Source organism: Rhinatrema bivittatum, chromosome 1 (genome assembly GCF_901001135.1).
Source record: "Rhinatrema bivittatum chromosome 1, aRhiBiv1.1, whole genome shotgun sequence".
Lineage (NCBI taxonomy): Eukaryota > Metazoa > Chordata > Amphibia > Gymnophiona > Rhinatrematidae > Rhinatrema > Rhinatrema bivittatum.
The window spans coordinates 276,894,693-276,913,509 of NC_042615.1; the positions used below are offsets into that span (position 1 = coordinate 276,894,693).

The 18,817-nt window shown below is 45.5% G+C and overlaps 1 protein-coding gene across 3 annotated transcripts in view; it reads left to right on the forward strand.

Moving 5' to 3' along the window:
* LOC115087705 overlaps nt 1–18,817 on the forward strand; it is a 41,841-nt gene that overhangs the window by 3,265 nt on the left and 19,759 nt on the right. Inside the window, exons 1-2 of one of the 3 annotated variants that reach the window (XM_029595211.1) lie at nt 2,453–2,834; nt 13,094–13,228. The exons of 1 other annotated variant lie outside the window; for it this stretch is intronic. The gene's annotated coding sequence lies outside the window, so the exon portion shown is untranslated. Of the gene's footprint in view, nt 1–2,452; nt 2,835–13,093; nt 13,229–18,817 lie in introns of those variants that run through there. One more of the 3 variants, XM_029595201.1, reaches the window with a different exon arrangement.

The window sequence follows — 18,817 nt, forward strand, 5'->3', positions numbered from 1 at the left end:
GGACCTTCACCAAGATTATGGTCGTGGTGGCAGCGGCTCTTCGCAAGGAGGGAATCCTAGTACATCCCTATCTGGACGACTGGCTGATTCGCGCGAAGTCCTTCTCTCACGGGCAGGCTTCAGTGGACAAAGTCGTACAAGTTCTCCGATCCCTGGGTTGGGTGGTGAACCTCTCCAAGAGTTCCCTAGTGCCCTCGCAACGCTTGGACTTCTTGGGAGCGAGTTTCGACACTCAGCTGGGCATGGTGTTCTTACGCCCGGACAAGGCCCAATCCTTGAGGGAGCATGTGCTTCGGTTTGCGGCTCTGGCAGAACCCACCGCTTGGAATTATCTACAACTTCTAGGAGTGATGGCTTCCACCATCGACATGGTACCCTGGGCGTTCGCACACCTGCGACCATTGCAGGCGTCCCTTCTGTCCCGTTGGAAACCAGTCTCGCAGGAGTATCAGGTGATTCTTCCCCTCCCACGGATTGCCAGGGAAAGTCTGGATTGGTGGTTGGTGCCGTCGCACCTGGCTCGCGGAGTTTCGTTCGAGGTGCCCAATTGGGTGGTGGTGACCACCGATGCCAGTCTCGTGGGATGGGGCGCCGTTTGCGAACGAAGCGCCACGCAGGGGACTTGGACGCCGACGGAGGCAAGGTGGCCGATCAATCGTCTAGAAACAAGGGCCGTGCGCCTCGCCCTTCAGCGTTTTCTTCCCCTGGTTCGGCACAGGGAGGTACGGATTCTCTCCGACAACGCAACCACGGTGGCCTACATCAATCGACAAGGGGGAACAAGGAGCAAGCATGTCTCCCTCGAGTCAACACTCCTGATGGAGTGGGCAGAAAGTCATCTCGTTCGCATCGCAGCCTCCCACATCGCCGGGGTGGACAACGTTCAGGCGGACTACCTGAGTCGTCAACAGCTGGATCCCGGGGAATGGGCGCTCTCCGACGGGGCGATGCGACTCCTCGTCCGCCGTTGGGGGCCCCCGTGCCTGGATCTGATGGCGACCCCCCTCAACACCAAGGCGCCGCGCTTCTTCAGTCGCAGGCGAGAGCGCGGCGCGGAGGGGGTGGATGCCCTAGTCCTGCCATGGCCGTCAGATCAGCTGCTCTACGTCTTTCCACCTTGGCCCCTGGTGGGAAAGGCCCTTCGCAGAATAGAGCACCATCGAGGTCTGGTGATTCTCGTGGCCCCGTCGGCCATGGTTCGCAGACCTTCTGCAGATGACGGTGGACGGCCTGATGAGACTGGGTCATCTTCCTCGTGTGCTACACCAGGGTCCAGTATTTTTCGAGCAGGCAGAACTCTTCTGTCTTGCGGCCTGGCTTTCGAACGGCGCCGCCTCCATCGCAGGGGCTACCCAGAGGCAGTGATCTCAACCATGCTGCGGTCCCGTAAGCCTTCCACCTCAGTGGCCTATGTCCGAGTCTGGAAGGTCTTCGAAGTTTGGTGTTCCAATCAAAGGACTCGTCCTACGGAGGCGACGGTGCCAATGATTCTCCAGTTTCTACAGGATGGCCTGGATAAGGGCCTCGCCTATAATTCTCTCCGTGTCCAGGTGGCAGCCCTGAATGTCCTGGTGCAGAAGGACAGCGCTCTCCCCCCTTCAGCCGGATATCGCACGCTTTCTCAAGGGGGTCAAACACCTGCGACCACCAGTCAGGGTCCCTTTTCCTTCCTGGAGCCTCAACCTGGTCCTACGAATGTTGTCGGGCTCACCTTTTGAACCACTTCGTGGGGCTACCATTAAGGACCTGACTCTCAAGACGGTCTTTCTCGTTGCCATATGTTCCACTCGCCGCATCTTGGAGCTACAAGCTTTATCCTGCAGGGAACCGTATCTTCGATTCTCGGACTCAGGAGTTTCCCTACGTACGGTACCCTCCTTCATCCCGAAGGTGGTGTCGTCCTTCCACTTGAATCAGACGGTGGAACTCCCGGCTTTTGCTCCAGAGGAACCACGGTCTCTCCGTCATCTAGACGTCAAACGTTCTCTGCTACATTACCTAGAGGTTACGAATGACTTTCGGGTCTCCGACCATTTGTTTGTGCTGTGGTCTGGCCCGAAGAAAGGGTCGCCGGCCTCGAAGACGACCATTGCGCGCTGGATAAAAGACGCCATTTCAGCATCTTATATCGCAGTGGGTCGGGCTCCGCCGCGGGGCTTTTCAGCACACTCCACGCGCTCACAGGCGGCGTCCTGGGTGGAGTCGCGTTCTGTTTCTTCGCAGGAAATTTGTCGTGCGGCAACGTGGAAATCGCTGCACACCTTCTCCAGACATTATCGGCTACACTTGGCACCGGAGACCTTGGGACACTTTGGTGATCAGGTACTCCGAGCAGGTCTCTCAGGAACCCACCCAACTTAGGGAAGCTTTGGTACATCCCACCGTCTGGACTGATCCTGGTACGTACAGGGAAAAGAAATTATTCCTTACCTGCTAATTTTCGTTCCTGTAGTACCATGGATCAGTCCAGACGCCCACCACTCTGGGATTTTGGCCTCTGCTCGGGCTCTTACGTGTAGCTGTCGCTCTGTCTTTCTTTTCTTCTACAATGCGTGCTTATTCTTGTTCACAGCTCCTCACAAGTTGGCTGTTTGTAGCCCCGTTGGCTGGTTATATTTCTTTATATGTTACTGTTCCTTCATGTTAAGGACTTTTGATCCAAAATGTCTCGTGCTCTTCTTGGGCTTTGCTATTCGTGATACTGAGCTCCAGCAGAGGGTGTTCTGGTCTATCTGGTGACGCCTTCGAGCTCTGGTCTGACTCCATCTGCTGGACGGGGGACATAACCCACCGACTGGACTGATCCATGGTACTACAGGAACGAAAATTAGCAGGTAAGGAATAATTTTCTTATAAAGGTGAATACTACAATGCTGGATCAGCAAATCCCGAGAGCCATCCATTTCCAATATCCACTGTCTCCACTCCCTGCCCAATCCAAGGAGCCAGAAGCCAGACCAATATAATTGAACTGAGAAACGCTGCAGACTAGTTCAAGTAAATCAGATCAAGTTATGGATCAACTTGAAGCTCTATATTTGCCCAGTTTGGATATTTTTCACATGGTTTGAACGTGAAAATTTGCAGCTTTGCATTTATATTCACAGATTCACTTCGTTTTCCGGTACATATATTCCAGATTTTATATACCCCAAAATAAAGACTACAACTGGAAATGAGGCAAATTCACCTCTCATCCACAGAAGCTTGAGCTGGTGAGGGGATGAGAGGCAAAAAAAAGTAGATTTGGCCTGGGTTGGAGCTGAGTACGGTGAACAAAAATGGGAGACAAGGAAATTGGTGAAAGGGAATGCAAGAGGCTGCAGAAGGAATGAGAATGTGGGAATGTAAGCACTGGGAAGAGGTGTGAGAAAGAAGTGAAAAAGGGCTGAGAAATGGAGTGAGATTAGGTAGGCATGTGAAAGATGAAAATTGGGATATTGGGAGAACATGACAGAATTATTGGAGAGAGTTAGCTTGGAAATGGCAGGGGATCTGAGTCAGAAAGAAGACAGCAGCTGGGGGTAAAGACAAAATAAATGTCCAGGATCAGTGAGGGGAGAGATGTAAAACTGGGGCAGAAAAGACAGGAGGAGGGGAAGGAAGGGTGAAATCTAGCTATGAGTGAACAAAGAGGCAGATAAATTAGGTGAAAGGAAAAGATCAGTGTCTAACACAGATGTAGGGAAGAAAGTGAACCAAACAGGAGGAGAGAGAGAAGAAACAGGACATAAAAAGGAGTCCATGGGAAAGGAAGGCACTGAAAGCAGATAAATAAAGATCAGAACCAATGTGATAAGAAAAAATAAAAAAAAAAAACCCCAGACAACAATGTTAGAAATAATTTTATTTTAAGGATAGTATTTGGAATTTATCAGCTTTGGGAATGTGCATCTTTAATGTCTTTGTATTTTGCACACTACAGGAGGAAGTACATTTCTATTTTTCAAGTGTTGCATTATAAACAGAATCTGATGTTTTAGTTGTTGGAGTTTCAAGTTCAGTTTTTGTCTACATATTTCTGTATAAGGTAGGGATATGCTGTCATTCAAAACAACATAGGAAATGTCCACATTTCCTATTTTGTTTCGTTTCAATTTCAAAATGGAACGAAGGAATACCGAACAAAATTTCATTCATTTTTCTGTCATTTTATTTTTAAGATTCAGCCGCTGCCAAATTAAAAATAAAACCCCTGGGTCCCTCCTCCCTTCTGCCCACAGAACATATAGAAAGGCATGGTTTAATGGAACAAAGTCAGCATGGCTTTACCCAAGGCAAGTCTTGCCTCACAAATCTGCTTCACTTTTTTGAAGGAGTTAATAAACATGTAGATAAAGGTGAACCGGGAGATGTAGTGTATTTGGATTTTCAGAAGGTGTTTGATAAAGTTCTACATGAGAGGCTTCTAGGAAAAGTAAAAAGTCATGGGATAGGTGGCGATGTCCTTTCGTGGATTGCAAACTGGCTAAAAGACAGGAAACAGAGAATAGGATTAAATGGATAATTTTCTCAGTGGAAGGGAGTGGGCAGTGGAGTGCCTCAGGGATCTATATTAGGACCCTTAGTTTTCAATATATTTATAAATGATCTGGAAAGAAATACGACAAGTGAGGTAATTAAATTTGCAGATGATACAAAATTGTTCAGAGTAGTTAAATCACAAGCAGATTGTGATAAATTGCAGGAAGACTTTGTGAGACTGGAAAATTGGGCATCAAAATGACACATGAAATTTAATGTGGATAAGTGCAAGGTGATGCATATAGGGAAAAATAACCCATGCTATAGTTACACAATGTTAGGTTCCATATTAGGTGCTACCACCCAAGAAAGAGATCTAGTCGTCATTAGGGATGTGAATCGTTTTAGGACGATTAAAATTATCGTCCGATAATTTTAATATCGTCTTAAACCGTTATGGAACACAATACAATAGAGATTCTAACGATTTATCGTTATAAATCGTTAGAATCGTGAGCCGGCACACTAAAACCCCCTAAAACCCACCCCCGACCCTTTAAATTAAATCCCCCACCCTCCCGAACCCCCCCCCAAATGACTTAAATAACCTGCGGGTCCAGCGGCGGTCCGGAATGGCAGTGGTCCGGAACGGGCTCCTGCTACTGAATCTTGTTGTCTTCAGCCGGCGCCATTTTCCAAAATGGCGCCGAAAAATGGCGGCGGCCATAGACGAACACGATTGGACGGCAGGAGGTCCTTCCGGACCCCCGCTGGACTTTTGGCAAGTCTTGTGGGGGTCAGGAGGCCCCCCCCAAGCTGACCAAAAGTTCCTGGAGGTCCAGCGGGGGTCAGGGAGCGATTTCCTGCCGCGAATCGTTTTCGTACGGAAAATGGCGCCGGCAGGAGATCGACTGCAGGAGGTCGTTCAGCGAGGTGCCGGAACCCTCGCTGAACGACCTCCTGCAGTCGATCTCCTGCCGGCGCCATTTTCCGTACGAAAACGATTCGCGGCGGGAAATCGCTCCCTGACCCCGCTGGACCTCCAGGAACTTTTGGCCAGCTTGGGGGGGGCCTCCTGACCCCCACAAGACTTGCCAAAAGTCCAGCGGGGGTCCAGAAGGACCTCCTGCCGTCCAATCGTGTTCGTCTATGGCCGCCGCCATTTTTCGGCGCCATTTTGGAAAATGGCGCCGGCTGAAGACAACAAGATTCAGTAGCAGGAGCCCGTTCCGGACCGCTGCCGTTCCGGACCGCCGCTGGACCCGAAGGTTATTTAAGTCATTTGGGGGGGGGTTCGGGAGGGGGGGGGATTTAATTTAAAGGGTCGGGGGTGGGTTTTAGGGGGTTTTAATGTGCCGGTTTTGCGATTTTACGTTTTTTCGATTTTTCACGATTTTTCACGATACGATACGATTCCCTCCCCCTCCCAGCCGAAATCGATCGTTAAGACGATCGAGGACACGATTCACATCTCTAGTCGTCATAGTGGATAACACATTGAAATAGTCGGTTCAGTGTGCTGCAGCAGTCAAAAAAGCAAACAGAATGTTGGGAATTATTAGAAAGGGAGTGGTGAATAAAATGGAAAATGTCATAATGCCTCTGTATCGCTCCATGGTGAGACCGCACCTTGAATATTGTGTACAATTCTGGTCGCCACATCTCAAAAAAGATATAATTGCGATGGAGAAGGTACAGAGAAGGAAGACCAAAATGATAAAGGGGATGGAATAGCTCCTCTATGAGGAAAGACTAAAGATGTTAGGACTTTTCAGCTTGGAAAAGAGACGGCTGAGGGGGGATATGATAGAGGTGTTTAAAATCATGAGAGGTCTAGAACGGGTAGATGTGAATCGGTTATTTACTCTTTCGGATAATAGAAAGACTAGGGGGCACTCCATGAAGTTAGCAGGTGGCACATTTAAAACTAACCGGAGAAAGTTCTTTTTTACTCAACGTACAATTAAACTCTGGAATTTGTTGCCAGAGGATGTGGTTAGTGCAGTTAGTATAGCTGTGTTTAAAAAAGGATTGGATAAGTTCTTGGAGAAGTCCATTACCTGCTATTAATTAAGTTGACTTAGAAAGTAGCCACTGCTATTACTAGCAATGGTAACATGGAATAGACTTAGTTTTTGGGTACTTGCCAGGTTCTTATGGCCTGGATTGGTTACTGTTGGAAACAGGATGCTGGGCTTGATGGACCCTTGGTCTGATCCAGTATGGCATATTCTTATGAAAGGCATCCGGGAACCCCCTCTCACCTCCTCCCACTCCAGTCCTTACCTAATAGCGGATCTTGGGTCTTCCAGAGGTGGATTCTGCCAGACAACATAATGGCGCCGGTCTTAGGTTGACTAGTGTCCATTTTGAAAAGCCAGAGCTGTGGGACAGGAGCAATTGTGGATCGCTCCTGCTTTTGGAAGATCCAAGACCTGCCAGTGGGGTAAGAGGTGGTCAGGGGGCCTTTCTGTTGCGTTCTTGCCTGCTCTTGCCCTCACTCCACCCTCTCTACCTCTGAGGCGACTCCCTTCGGGTCTGATGGACAGTTGCTGCCACGGCTTTTCCTCACCATTTCTTCCCGGAGTCCCCGGGCTGGCCTGACGCTGCGGATCCACCATGTTCTTGATGACGTAGGGCGCGCGCGCGCGCATGCTTCAAAGTTTGTACCAGCAAGGGCGCGAACCTCGGGGGCGTCTCCCCGTAGTGATGTCATCCACTTCCAACATAAAAGGTCTTTGCTTACACTTACGAATTGAGTTAGCAAGGGATTGATTGCAGGGATCATCTCGACCTGCTTCATTCTCTGGGTTGCTGAGCAGTAGAGAGAGACTATAGGTAGTGAGTAGACAGGGTATGCTGGATACATAACCAGTAGTAGATGATACACTCACAATTGTAGATATCTGTAATGGCTTCTGTGCAACAGAGAGTCTTCAGTATATTCAGGAACAGGAGCCGTAGGCAAGTACTGGTTCCTATATGCAGTCTGGAAATAAGAACTCACAATATCTGTGTATGAGATGGCTTCTGGGATAGAAGAGAGTCTTTGGAGGGTATTAGGAACTTAGGCCCTCGTGGAGCGAGTACCGGTTCCTATCTGCAATCTTAAAATATAACTCATGATCTCCGTACCTGCGATAACGTCTTAGACAGAAGAGAGTCTTCAGAGATTAGGAACATAGGCCCTCGTGGAGCGAGTACCAGGTCCTATCTGTAATGGAACTCACAGTGTTCACTTCTGTGATCGCTTCCAGGCAATAGGGAGTCTTCTGAGCATTCAGGAACGTAGGCCCTTGAGGAGCGAGTACCGGATCCCGACTTGGTATCTGAAAACAAGAAGAGAGAGCGGGGCCCCCGTGGAGCAGGTATCCCTTGGTAGTACAAGGAGGCAGAGTAGCTTGGGCGAATCGTATCCAAGGGAGAGTGATTCAAGTCCTTGCTAACTCGATTCATAAGTATGAAAGAAGACCTTTTATGTTGGAGGCGTGTGACGTCATTACGGGGGATGCCCCCGAGGTTCGTGCCTCTGCCGGTACAAACTCTGGAGTGCGCACGCCCTTCGTCATCAGAAGCATGGCGGATCTGCAACGTCAGGCCAGCCCGGGGACTCCGAGGAGAAGCGGCAAGGAGACGCCGCAGCAGCAAGCCGTCCATCAGGTCCAGAGGGAGTCGCCACAGCGGTAAAGAGGGTGGAGCGAGGGCAAGAAACAGGCACGAACGCAACACATTGTGAGTTTCTATTCCATTTGCATATAGGAACCGGTACTCGCTCCTCGAGGGCCCATGTTCCTAGAACTCTGAAGATTTTCTTCTGTCTAAGACACTATCGCAGGTACGGAGATCGTGAGTTATTATTACAGATTGCAGATAGGAACTGGTACTCGAGGGCCCATGTTCCTAAAACCCTCCGAAGACTCTCTTCTATTTCAGAAGCTATTTCATATACAGATATTGTGAGTTCTTATTTCAGTTTGCATATAGGAACCAGTATTCGCCTAGAGGCTCCTGTTCCTGAATATACTAACTATTCTCTATTGCCTAGAAACCATTACAGAGATAGATAACTGTGAGTTACCATCGCTCTCTCAGAGCTGTCCCTGGAACCAGGAACTCGCTTCTCGAGAGCCTAACTCTTTCCAGCTACTGAGCCTTCTTATTAATCTATGTGAGTGTATCATCTATTTCTGGTTATGAATCCAGCATACCCTGTCTACTCACTATCTATGAGTCTCTCTCTACAGCTCAGCAAACCCGGAGAGAGCAGTTCCAGGATCTGAAGGACTTCAGCCCTGCCGGGCACGTCCGCTCACTATGCCACCTCTGGTGGTTCTACTACCTGTCTAATAAAGAACTATCTGTGCCTTCTCCATACTCCAGCCTAGTCAGTGGTCCCTCTCATGATATCGTCCTGAGGGCGCTGTCATCTGCCATCGGCCCAAGGATTCACCATTCTACATTAGAGTGTTCATCTCTCACACTTCAAGAGCTGAGTACAACAAACTGCTACCTTGCAGTCTAACCCTCAACTGTTGCTAACATCTCCTTCCTCAGGAACTGTATCATAACCAATTGCTACTTCTTAGCAGGAACCATACAGATGGCCAACACCTCCCTTCAGGGGAACTCTCGAATATCAGGTTGCCACTCTGTGCGGAGATCCATAACAGACACTAACTCCTCCCCTCTGGAAGAACAGATTTTATATGGTTGCTGACCTCTCCCCTCTGGGGAGCAACTCCATAACAGTTTGCCAACAGATTGCTAACCCTAGCAGAGACGCTAACAGATTGCTGCTCTGCAGTCCAACTCATAACAGATTGCTAGTTCCTCCCCTCTGGGGGAGCAAACCCTAACAGACTGCTAATTCCTAGCAGCTCCTACAACAGATTGCTAACTCTTAGCAGAAAAGATAACACTTTCCTTAAGCAAGTTTGATGGGCAAGGGAGGGAACTTTGGTTTTGTTTCTCTGTTTGTTTGTTTTCTTTAATTTAGGTAAATAAAACAATGAAATAAACAAGAAACAAAAAGAAAAGCAAAATAAACATTTTTCAAATGCACATCCTTAGTATTAGGTAAGCCTCTTATTATTATTATTATTTTTAATTTTTCTATACCGATGTTCCTGTAAGAATACAAATCACACCGGTTTACAATATAACAGCAAAAATTCGCTAAGGGGCGTTACATAGAACAGTGAAGGCAAATTAAATAAGGAATGCGTTATAAATTAACATATCGTAACTGTAACTTGTCATATCGTATAGCTTAACATATTGTAACATATCATAACTATAACTTAACATATGGTATAACTCAACTTATCGTCATATTTCGTAACAAACAAGGCGTCTTAGAAGAGCGCTTAGGACAGGTAACTGAGAAAACATAACATAACCAGACATATCATATCATAACATGGCATCTAAGGGAACGTGTGGGAAAGATGACTAAGAAATATAATAGGAGCGAAATTGACTAAGAAGCATAATAGGAGCGAAATTGACAGACTGTGTTGACTGATTGGGGTGTCAGAGGAGGAATTAAGAGTCTGATATGGCTAGAATTAAGAGTCTGTGAAGGCTGGAGTCAGGCGTCTGGGAAGGCTAGGCTGAATAGCCAAGTTTTAAGTCTTTTTTTGAAAGAAGATGGGCAAAGCTCTTGCTTGAGGTCCGGAGGTAATGCATTCCATTGATGAGGACCTGCTGTCGATAGGGCCCTCTTTCTTAAGGATGATTTTGCTTGTGGGGCAAACAGGGTGTCTTTGTAGGCGCTTCTAATTGGTCTGGATGAGGTATATGGTGTGAATTGTATAGTGGTGTTAAGGGATATGAGGTTGTGTTTGGCTTTATGGATGATCGTGAGGACTTTGAAGAGGATCCTGTACTTGATGGGTAGCCAGTAGAGGTGTTGAAGAGTGGGGGTGATATGATCCCTTTTTTGGTGTTGGTGAGGATCCTGGCTGCTGAGTTTTGAACCATTTGAAGAGGTTTTATGGTGTTGTTTGGGAGCCCGAGCAGGAGGGAGTTACAATAGTTCAGTTTTGACAGGATGATGGATTGCAGCACCAATCTGAAATCTTGGAAGTGAGAGGTTTTAAGTTTCTGAGGACTTGTAATTTGAAGAAGCAATCTTTCTTAGTGGTGTTCACAAAGTTCTTTAGGTTGAACTGGTTATCTAGGAATACGCCTAGATCTCTGACGAAAGGAGAGGATTTAATAGTTGAGTTAATAGAATGGCAGGAAGTCGGTGGAGTTGGGGGTGTGGTGAAGATTTCCTTTGAGATGATAAGAATCTCGGTTTTGTCACTGTTTAGGACCAGGTTGAGAGTGGAAAGTAGTTGGTTAATTTCTTGGAAGCAAGTGGTCCAGTGGTTAAAAGTATTTTGAAGAGAATCTTTGATCGGGATGAGGATTTGGACATCGTCAGCGTAAAGATAGTGGGGTAGTTTTAGCTTTGTGAGTAGGTGGCAGAGTGGTAGAAGGTAGATGTTGAAGAGTGTTGGAGATAAGGAAGATCCTTGTGGGACACCCAGGTTGGAACGGACAGGAGGAGATTCTTTATTGTTGATCCTGACTTTGTAGAACCTGTTGGACAGGAAGGATCTGAACCAACAAAGTGCAAGACCTGTGACGCCAATGTCTGATAGTTGTTCAAGAAGGATGTTATGGTTCACAGTGTCAAAGGCGGCGGAAAGATCAAGGAGAGCGAGCAGATAAGTTTGACCTTTTTCCATGTTTAATAGGATAGTATCTGCAAGGGATTTGAGCAGGGTTTCTGTGCTTCGTGTATACGAAATCCGTGTTGTGTGGGGGAGAGAATGTTGTGCTCCTCGAGATAATCTGATAGCTGTTTGTTGACTATTTTTTCCATGATTTTTGCAATCATGGGAAGGTTAGCTATTGGGCGGAAGCTAGATGGGTCAGTAGGAGATAAGTTCGGCTTTTTTAGAATAGGTTTAAGAATAGCGAGCTTAAGAGGGTCTGGTACTGATCCTTGGGATAAAGAGAGGTTAATGATATCTGAGATTGGTTTTGAGATGGTGTTTGGGATGTTGAAGAGCAGGTTTGGTGGTATTGGGTCCGAAGGATGTGAAGCTGGTTTCAGTTTTTTGAGGATATTTTCTACTTCCAGTGATGATAGTTCGAACACTTCAAGCATTGAGTTTGGTATCGGTGAAGAGGGGAGGGCGAGAGAAGGTGTTTCAGGGGGCGTGTGAAATGATGCGGTTAGGTTATTGATTTTTTTCTTGAAGAATTGTGCAAGTTCAGTGGCTTTGTTGAGTGCTAGGTCATCAGGAATGGTGGGGGGAGAGATGGCTTGGAGAGTGCCGAGACATATGCGAAGAGAGCTTTCGTGTCGAAGATGAAATGGTGGATTTTCTTGGCAAAGAAGTCTTTCTTCATTCTGAGGATGGCGATCCTGTAAGCGTTAAGGGATTTGTAGGCTGCAGGTGTAGAGGTGGATGGATTTTTACGCCAGATGTGTTCTTTTCTCCTTAGGTCTTGTTTGAGGGCCTTTAGGTCTGGGGTGAACCATGGTTTTCTGTTCTGTGAGGATGGGCATATGACTTTGGTGGAGGTAGGGCAAACTTGATCTGCAACTTTTGAGGTGATATTGATCCATGATGTGATGGCTGCGTCTGCGTCTGAGAGGTCGAGCGGAATTAGTTCCTTTGAGAGATGGTGGTTGAGGTGGTCAGAGGAGCAGGGTTTTCTGAATTGTATGGTAGTTTTGGGGAAGGATTGTGGGGGATGCCTCTGTCTGTATTCTGCATGTGTAGTGGATATGAAGTATTTTACTAGTGTTTAGTTTCTGCATAAGATCTGTAGCAGTCTGTCTTGTTTTGTTTTCCCAGTAGGAGGTGTATTGGTGTTCTAGGGCCTGATATAATATTTGCAGTGCTGCCTTTCATAGGGTAGTTGCTGTTCAAGGGAGTTAGGACCATTTTGGTATAATAGATTTGCTATATAGGTTCTGAATGTGTTTTTTATTGGGTTTTGTGTTTTTCCAAAGAACCTAGCAATGGAGAGTTTGTGTTGTTTTTACTGAGGTGACTCCAGAATTTGTATATTATGTATATTGAACATCACATGTGGAAGTTTAATTGTGTATTTCTTCTGTTCTAAATGTTTTATAGATCAATAAAAAACAAAGTAAAAAAAAATCAGAGTTGGATGGAGTATCTGAATTGCATATTAATATAAATTGCTCTATTTTTGTTGTATACAGTTTGTAAAATAATAAAGTTATAGAAGGGACCATAGTAGAGTGGGGTTAAGAGAAGATGTATATGAGAAGGAGGCAAGAATGTCTGGAGGGAGGGAAGGCGGGGAAAGGGGAAGAAAGGGCCTGGAAGAGGGAGCGAGGGGGGAGAATGGAGGGAGGAAGAAAGAGGGCGAAAGAATACCTGTAGAGAAGGGGACAGAATGGCTGGAGGAGACAGGGGGCGCCTCAAGAATTTTTACCCAGGACACCATTTGTTCTAGTGCCGGACATGTGGCTATGAAACTGTCATCTATCTGTCTGTAAAATCATAGCATCCTCCTTTGTTAGTGTCCCTCACTGCACTGGAAGTCGTGTAAGTCGAGCTGGAACCTGTTTTGCCATCACTCTTCTTAACTGCAGCAGGCTGCGTGCTCGCTCTCATCTCCTCCCCGGAGAAGGTGGGGCCTGTGAGATCAGACCAGGAAGAGGAGAGCCAGGAAGAAAACTGACAGAAGAGCAAGCAAGAGGAACACTGGGCGTGAGGAAGTTTTTGCTGTAAGTACCATGGCTCTCCAGCTGAATTTCTGAATTTGTTTCTCTCTCATTATGTCTTTATCCTTACAAGTCATGACTCTGCCCCAGTGCACAGAAAGGGATATTATTAGCTTTCACCTCGTGAGCTTCTATCTCGCGTTGCTTTCTTCCAGCATGTCCAGCTCTCCCTTTGTTAGGAGCAAAGACCTCCCTCCTTTTATTTGGGTAAAAAATAAACTTTTTCCCACCACCTCCAGTTTAGTAGTGGAATAGTTTTGTTAACTTTATCCTCTCTGAGTCATCCTTGGGAGGGGGGGGGGGGGGGAAATCCTTCCCTTAAGAATAAGCAGATACTGAAAAGTTTTAGCTGTAAGCTGAAAAATCGTCATGAGGATCCAAACCTTCTGCCCATATGCCGGGTAAGTGCCTCCCTCCCTTTTATTCTTCTGTCTTGTCAGGGGGGGTTTTGGGGATTTCTTTGAAAGTTCATGGACACCAAGTAATGTCAAAGTGAGTGAGTCACATTGCCGCTCTCCCTTCCAGTCACAGAAGATTCATAACTAAAATGGGAAGGGGCTGCTGCAGGCTTTACCCCTCTCAGCAACTGAAAAGGAACAACCCAAAGGAGAGGGACACAAAAAGATTTTTTACCCTGTTTTGTCTCCATCCACTCTTTCCTCCGTGCCTGTAACCAGTCTCTCAAGATGTTTAAGACCTTCCGGCCGTCAGAGTCCTGGGGATGGAAGCTTCCTTCATTGGACTTGGGAGGGGAGGGGGGGAGGGAATTACTTATTTTTCAAGTTATATACATTTCAGCAAATATGTTCCATGAATCATTTTTGGGATACGAAATGCCTGGCTGGGTCACCCAAGGTCTGTCACACTCAGCATCTGGTCAGAGTGGCAAGTACCCGACAGACCCCCAAAAAGTATTTCCTGTTACCCACGCCCAGGGATAGCAATGGCTTTATTTTAGGGACATTTCCTCCAGGAACTTGTCCAAACCTCTTTTAAACCCTGCTCTGCTGAGCACCTTGATCACATCCTCTGGCAGCAGATTCCACAGCTTGATAGTGCGCCGAGTGAAAAAAGACTTCCTAAGATCCATTTTAAATCTGTTGATTGTTAGTTTCATGGCGTGTCCCCCTGTTTTATGATATTAGTTGAAAGGGTAAATAACCATCCTTAATTAACCCGTTCCACCCCACTCATGATTTTATAAACTTCGATGGTGTCCCCCCTCAGCCATCTCTTTCCCAAGGAGAAGATCCCTAGGGTTGCCGAAGTTCAGCCGTCAAATTTCTGAACACTTGGAGATGGGGTTTATACACATGCAACATTTTATTGCCACTCTTCAGCATTAGAAAAACACAGAGACATAGAATATGATAACAGATAAGGACTCATCCAGTCTGCCCAGTTTACTTAAAGCTACAGTGCCTTAGAACCAATTGATCTCTGACTTTCCTCTCACTTCATCGCAATTAATGATCCTCTGTTCTTGTCCTGTGCTTTCCTGAACTGATACTGGTTTTGCTTCTACCACCGTCACTGGGAGGTTACTCCATGCATCCACCAACTTTCTGTGAAGAAATATGGAACAATATGCCTTTAGAAATCAGATTGCAAAGAAACATCAAAACCTTCAGAAAAAGCTTAAAAACATGTCTATTTAAGCAAGCAAACAACAAAGAGAATTGAGAGGAGAACCCAGGGAAATGTTGGTTGTGGTCAGTCAAAACCCCCCCCACACACACACACACACCCTTTTTCTTAATGCGTGTGTTTCTCATTTTTGTATATTCTAATTCTTTCTTTTTATTTTTAAGTAGTACTTTATCTTGTCACGACTTATAACACCCACCAAATAATATTTGTTATGAACAGTATTTTGATGGCACCTGTGTAATTGTTAGAATTCTAGACACTTTATTCAACATATAGGGCACATATAGTTATGTGCCCTACTGTGAACTGTTGTGATGGCAGCCGCTTAACGACGGTATAGAAAAGATTTTAAATAAATAAATACATATTTTCTGATTTTACTCCTAAGTCTACACCATTGAAACTTCTTATCATCACCACTGGTTCTCAAACTTTTTTACTCCTAGTAAGGTTTGTTTTTAACCAGGCCAGGGGCTAAACTTCTGTTTTGTCAAACTTTTTAGGCCTCTGATTAAACTGACCTGAAGTCTTAAGTGACACAAAATACAGTAAATGTATCCAACACATATTGAATATCGAGAAGCTACCAAAATGCACACTGTACTGTGTAATTGCAGAGGAAGATCGGATGCTAACCTGCAGCAGGAGGGCTAAAATCGGGACATTTCCTAACATTATAGCCCTCCCTCTTGTTTTTTTTGTGCACAGTACCCCAAAAAATTGTACAGTCCAGAAAAAATAAAGATAGTTGGCGACCCTACCTGCATTGGCTGTCATCACAGGAGAGCCGTTCCATCCCCTTATTGTTTTTTTTGCCCTCCTCTTCAACTTTTCTAGTTCCACTAAGCCTTTCTTGAGATGGGGTGACCAGACACAATATTCAAGGTGCGGTTGCACAGTGGCTCGAGACAGAGGCAAATTGACATTTTCCGTTTTATTCTCCATTCCTTTTTGGATCATTCCTATCATGCTATTTGCTTTTTTGTCCACCACTAATCACTGAGCCAAGGATTTCAATGTACTGTCCACAAGGACTCCAAGGTCCTTTTCCTGGGTGGTGACTCCCACGAAGGAACCCAGCATTGTGTATCTGTAGTTGGTATTATTTTTTCTATGTGCATCACTTTGCACTTTTCCATATTAAATTTCATCTGCCATTCACTTGCCCAGACTCTCAAGGTCCCTCTGCAATACCTCGCTGCTGTTTTAACAATTTTGCTTAATTCTATGTCATCTGCAAATTTGATCACCTCACTCGTCATTCCCTTTTCCAGATTATTTATGAATATTTTAAACAGCAAAGATCCCAGTACTGATCCCTGCAGTGCTGCACTAATGACATTTCTCCATCTGGAAAATTGACCCTTTAGTCCTAACATCCTTTTCCTTTAACCAGTTAGCAATTCACAATTGAACACTGACTTCTATAGTTTTCTGAGGAGTCTCCAGGCCTGGATTTAGGCTCTGGCAGCACAGGCAACTGCCTAGGGCTCCAAATTTGGAAGGCACCAAATGTCCAGGCCTAAAAGTTACCTTCTCCCATTTGTTTTAGGCCATGTACCCATTGCCACTTCAAAGAGGCCTCCCTGTGGCATTCTGGACAAACAAACCCCCCCCCCCCCCCCATCACTGCTGTGCAGTCTCTGGTGGTGAAACCCTGCTGTCCAAGCTCCCAAGATGAACCTGGACCTTGCCCTGCAGTCCTGCATATGGGCCCCAAAATCTTAAATCCGGCCCATGGAATCTCTCACGGAGAACTTTGTCAAATGCCTTCTAAAAATCCATGTACACTGTATCAGCCACCTCCTCTTTCTCTACATGTTCATTTACACCTTCACCAAAAAAAAATCGGTAAAGAAAGACTTCCCTTTGCTAAACCATATTGACTTTCCCCAGTTAAGCTGCTTCTAGCTATATGGCCAGAGATTTTACTTTTGTCAATGGTTTCTATCATTTTGCCTGGCCCCGACCTCAAGCTCACTGGTTCATAGTTTCCCGGATCACCCCTGGTGTTCTATTGGCCACCCTCCTGCCTTCAGGCATTGTGGCTGTTTTAAATGATAGGTTACAGATTACCAGTTACAGATTGGCAATTTCATGTTTGTGTTCTTTTAGGACTGTGGGGGTTATACCATCCAGTCCCGATGATTTGTTACTCTTTAATTTGTCAATTTGCCCTATTACATCTCCCATTATCATCGTCTCCACCATTACAGAATGTTTCAGGTGAGGGTATGTTCCCAACATCCTCCTCAGTAAAGGCTGAGGCCAAGAATTCATTCGGCTTTTCTGCTATTTCCTTGTCCTCCCTGAGCATCCCTTTTACCTCCTGGTCGTCTAGCAGCCCAATTGACTCCCTCACAGGCTTCTTGCTGCAAATGTACTTGAAAAGGTTTTTGTTATTAGTTTTTGTCTCTATGGAAAGCTTCTTCTCAAATTCTTTCTTGGCCTATCTAGCTATGTGTTTTACATCTAACTTGCCAGTACTTATGTTCTTGCCTATATTTCTCTTTAGGATTTGCTTTCCGTTTTTTGAACGATGCCCTTTTGGTTTTAACTGCCTTTTTCATCTCAGCATACTGGCAATCGTTTGTTCGTCCCTTGAGCTTCTGTAATGCATGGGGTATTTTTCATCTGGTTTCTGGGATGTAAAAATGTCCATGCCTCATGCAAAGTTTTAATCTTTACAGCTGTTCATTATAGGGTTTTTTTCATACTGACTTTCTCATTCTATCATAGTCTTGCTTTGGAAAGTTATATTTCTACTGCTGTAGTTTTATTTAATGTCCTTCCTCCAGTGACTGTCAAATTTGATTGCATTATGATTGCTAATGCTTAGTGGTTCCACCAAATTAACCCCCTGCACCAGGTCGTGCGTGCCACTGAGGACTAGATCCAAAGTAGCCACCCCTCTGGTTGGTTCTAGGACCAGCTGTTCCATGAAGCAGTCATTTATGGCATCTAAACACTTAACCTCTTTAGCATGTTATTCATGGACTTTAGCAACACCAGTGTCCAACAGGTCTGCCAACGCATATCCTTCCACAGAGACTTGAAGTATTTGTAGACTGTGTCCAGGCGCTGCTGTCTCAACATTCCTGGGTGCCCAGCAGGAGAGCGGTGCTAGCCTCCTTTTTATCGCTTTTTGCACATAGAGGGAAGAGCTAGGAAACAAATTGCCCTACACATGCACAAAATAGCATTGCCAACATTACCGCTCAATCATAGTTTCCCACTAGTATGCATGATAATCTTTTGGCATTTATATTACAAATTTTGACTACTTTATTTTTAAGCAATCACTTAATCTGCATATCATTATCTTAGTGAACTGGCACATTAACTGCAGTTTTACCGTGCATGCTAACAAAAATACTACTTGTACATCAAAATTACTTTAGGGTGATATGCCTGCCTCGTAGACTGCCTTGTTTTGTCACGGATTAACCCAAAATTCTTCAGACACATGGCCCATACAGGAATTTATCTATGTTTTTATAAGACCCCCAATTTCTTTGAAAGGAACCTGAATTTCATTTAAGTTCAAACTCATGTTTAGGCCTGCTCTATAGCACAACCAGAGTCAGTCGGCTGTCTTAGCCGGATAATGCTATCGGCTTTTATCCAGTTAAATTACCCAGATAAGTGATGCTTCCCCCGGAATGCCTCCAAGTTATTCAGCTACGTTTTAGCTGTCTAACTGCTTAGCTGGTTAACTCAGAGGCATTCAGCATGATGGGGTTTTTGTATCCTGCCACTTATCCAGAAAATAGCAGTTAATATGGATCTCGAGGTTCGGATTTGCCTAGGAAAAGTAGGACAGTAAAATCATATGTACAGTAGGATGGAGGATTAAAAATAGGACTGTCTGAGATGATTTGAAGTTGTGCCATACCTCTACAATTACACAGATTCTTGCACTAGGACTTTATAGAGGTACTT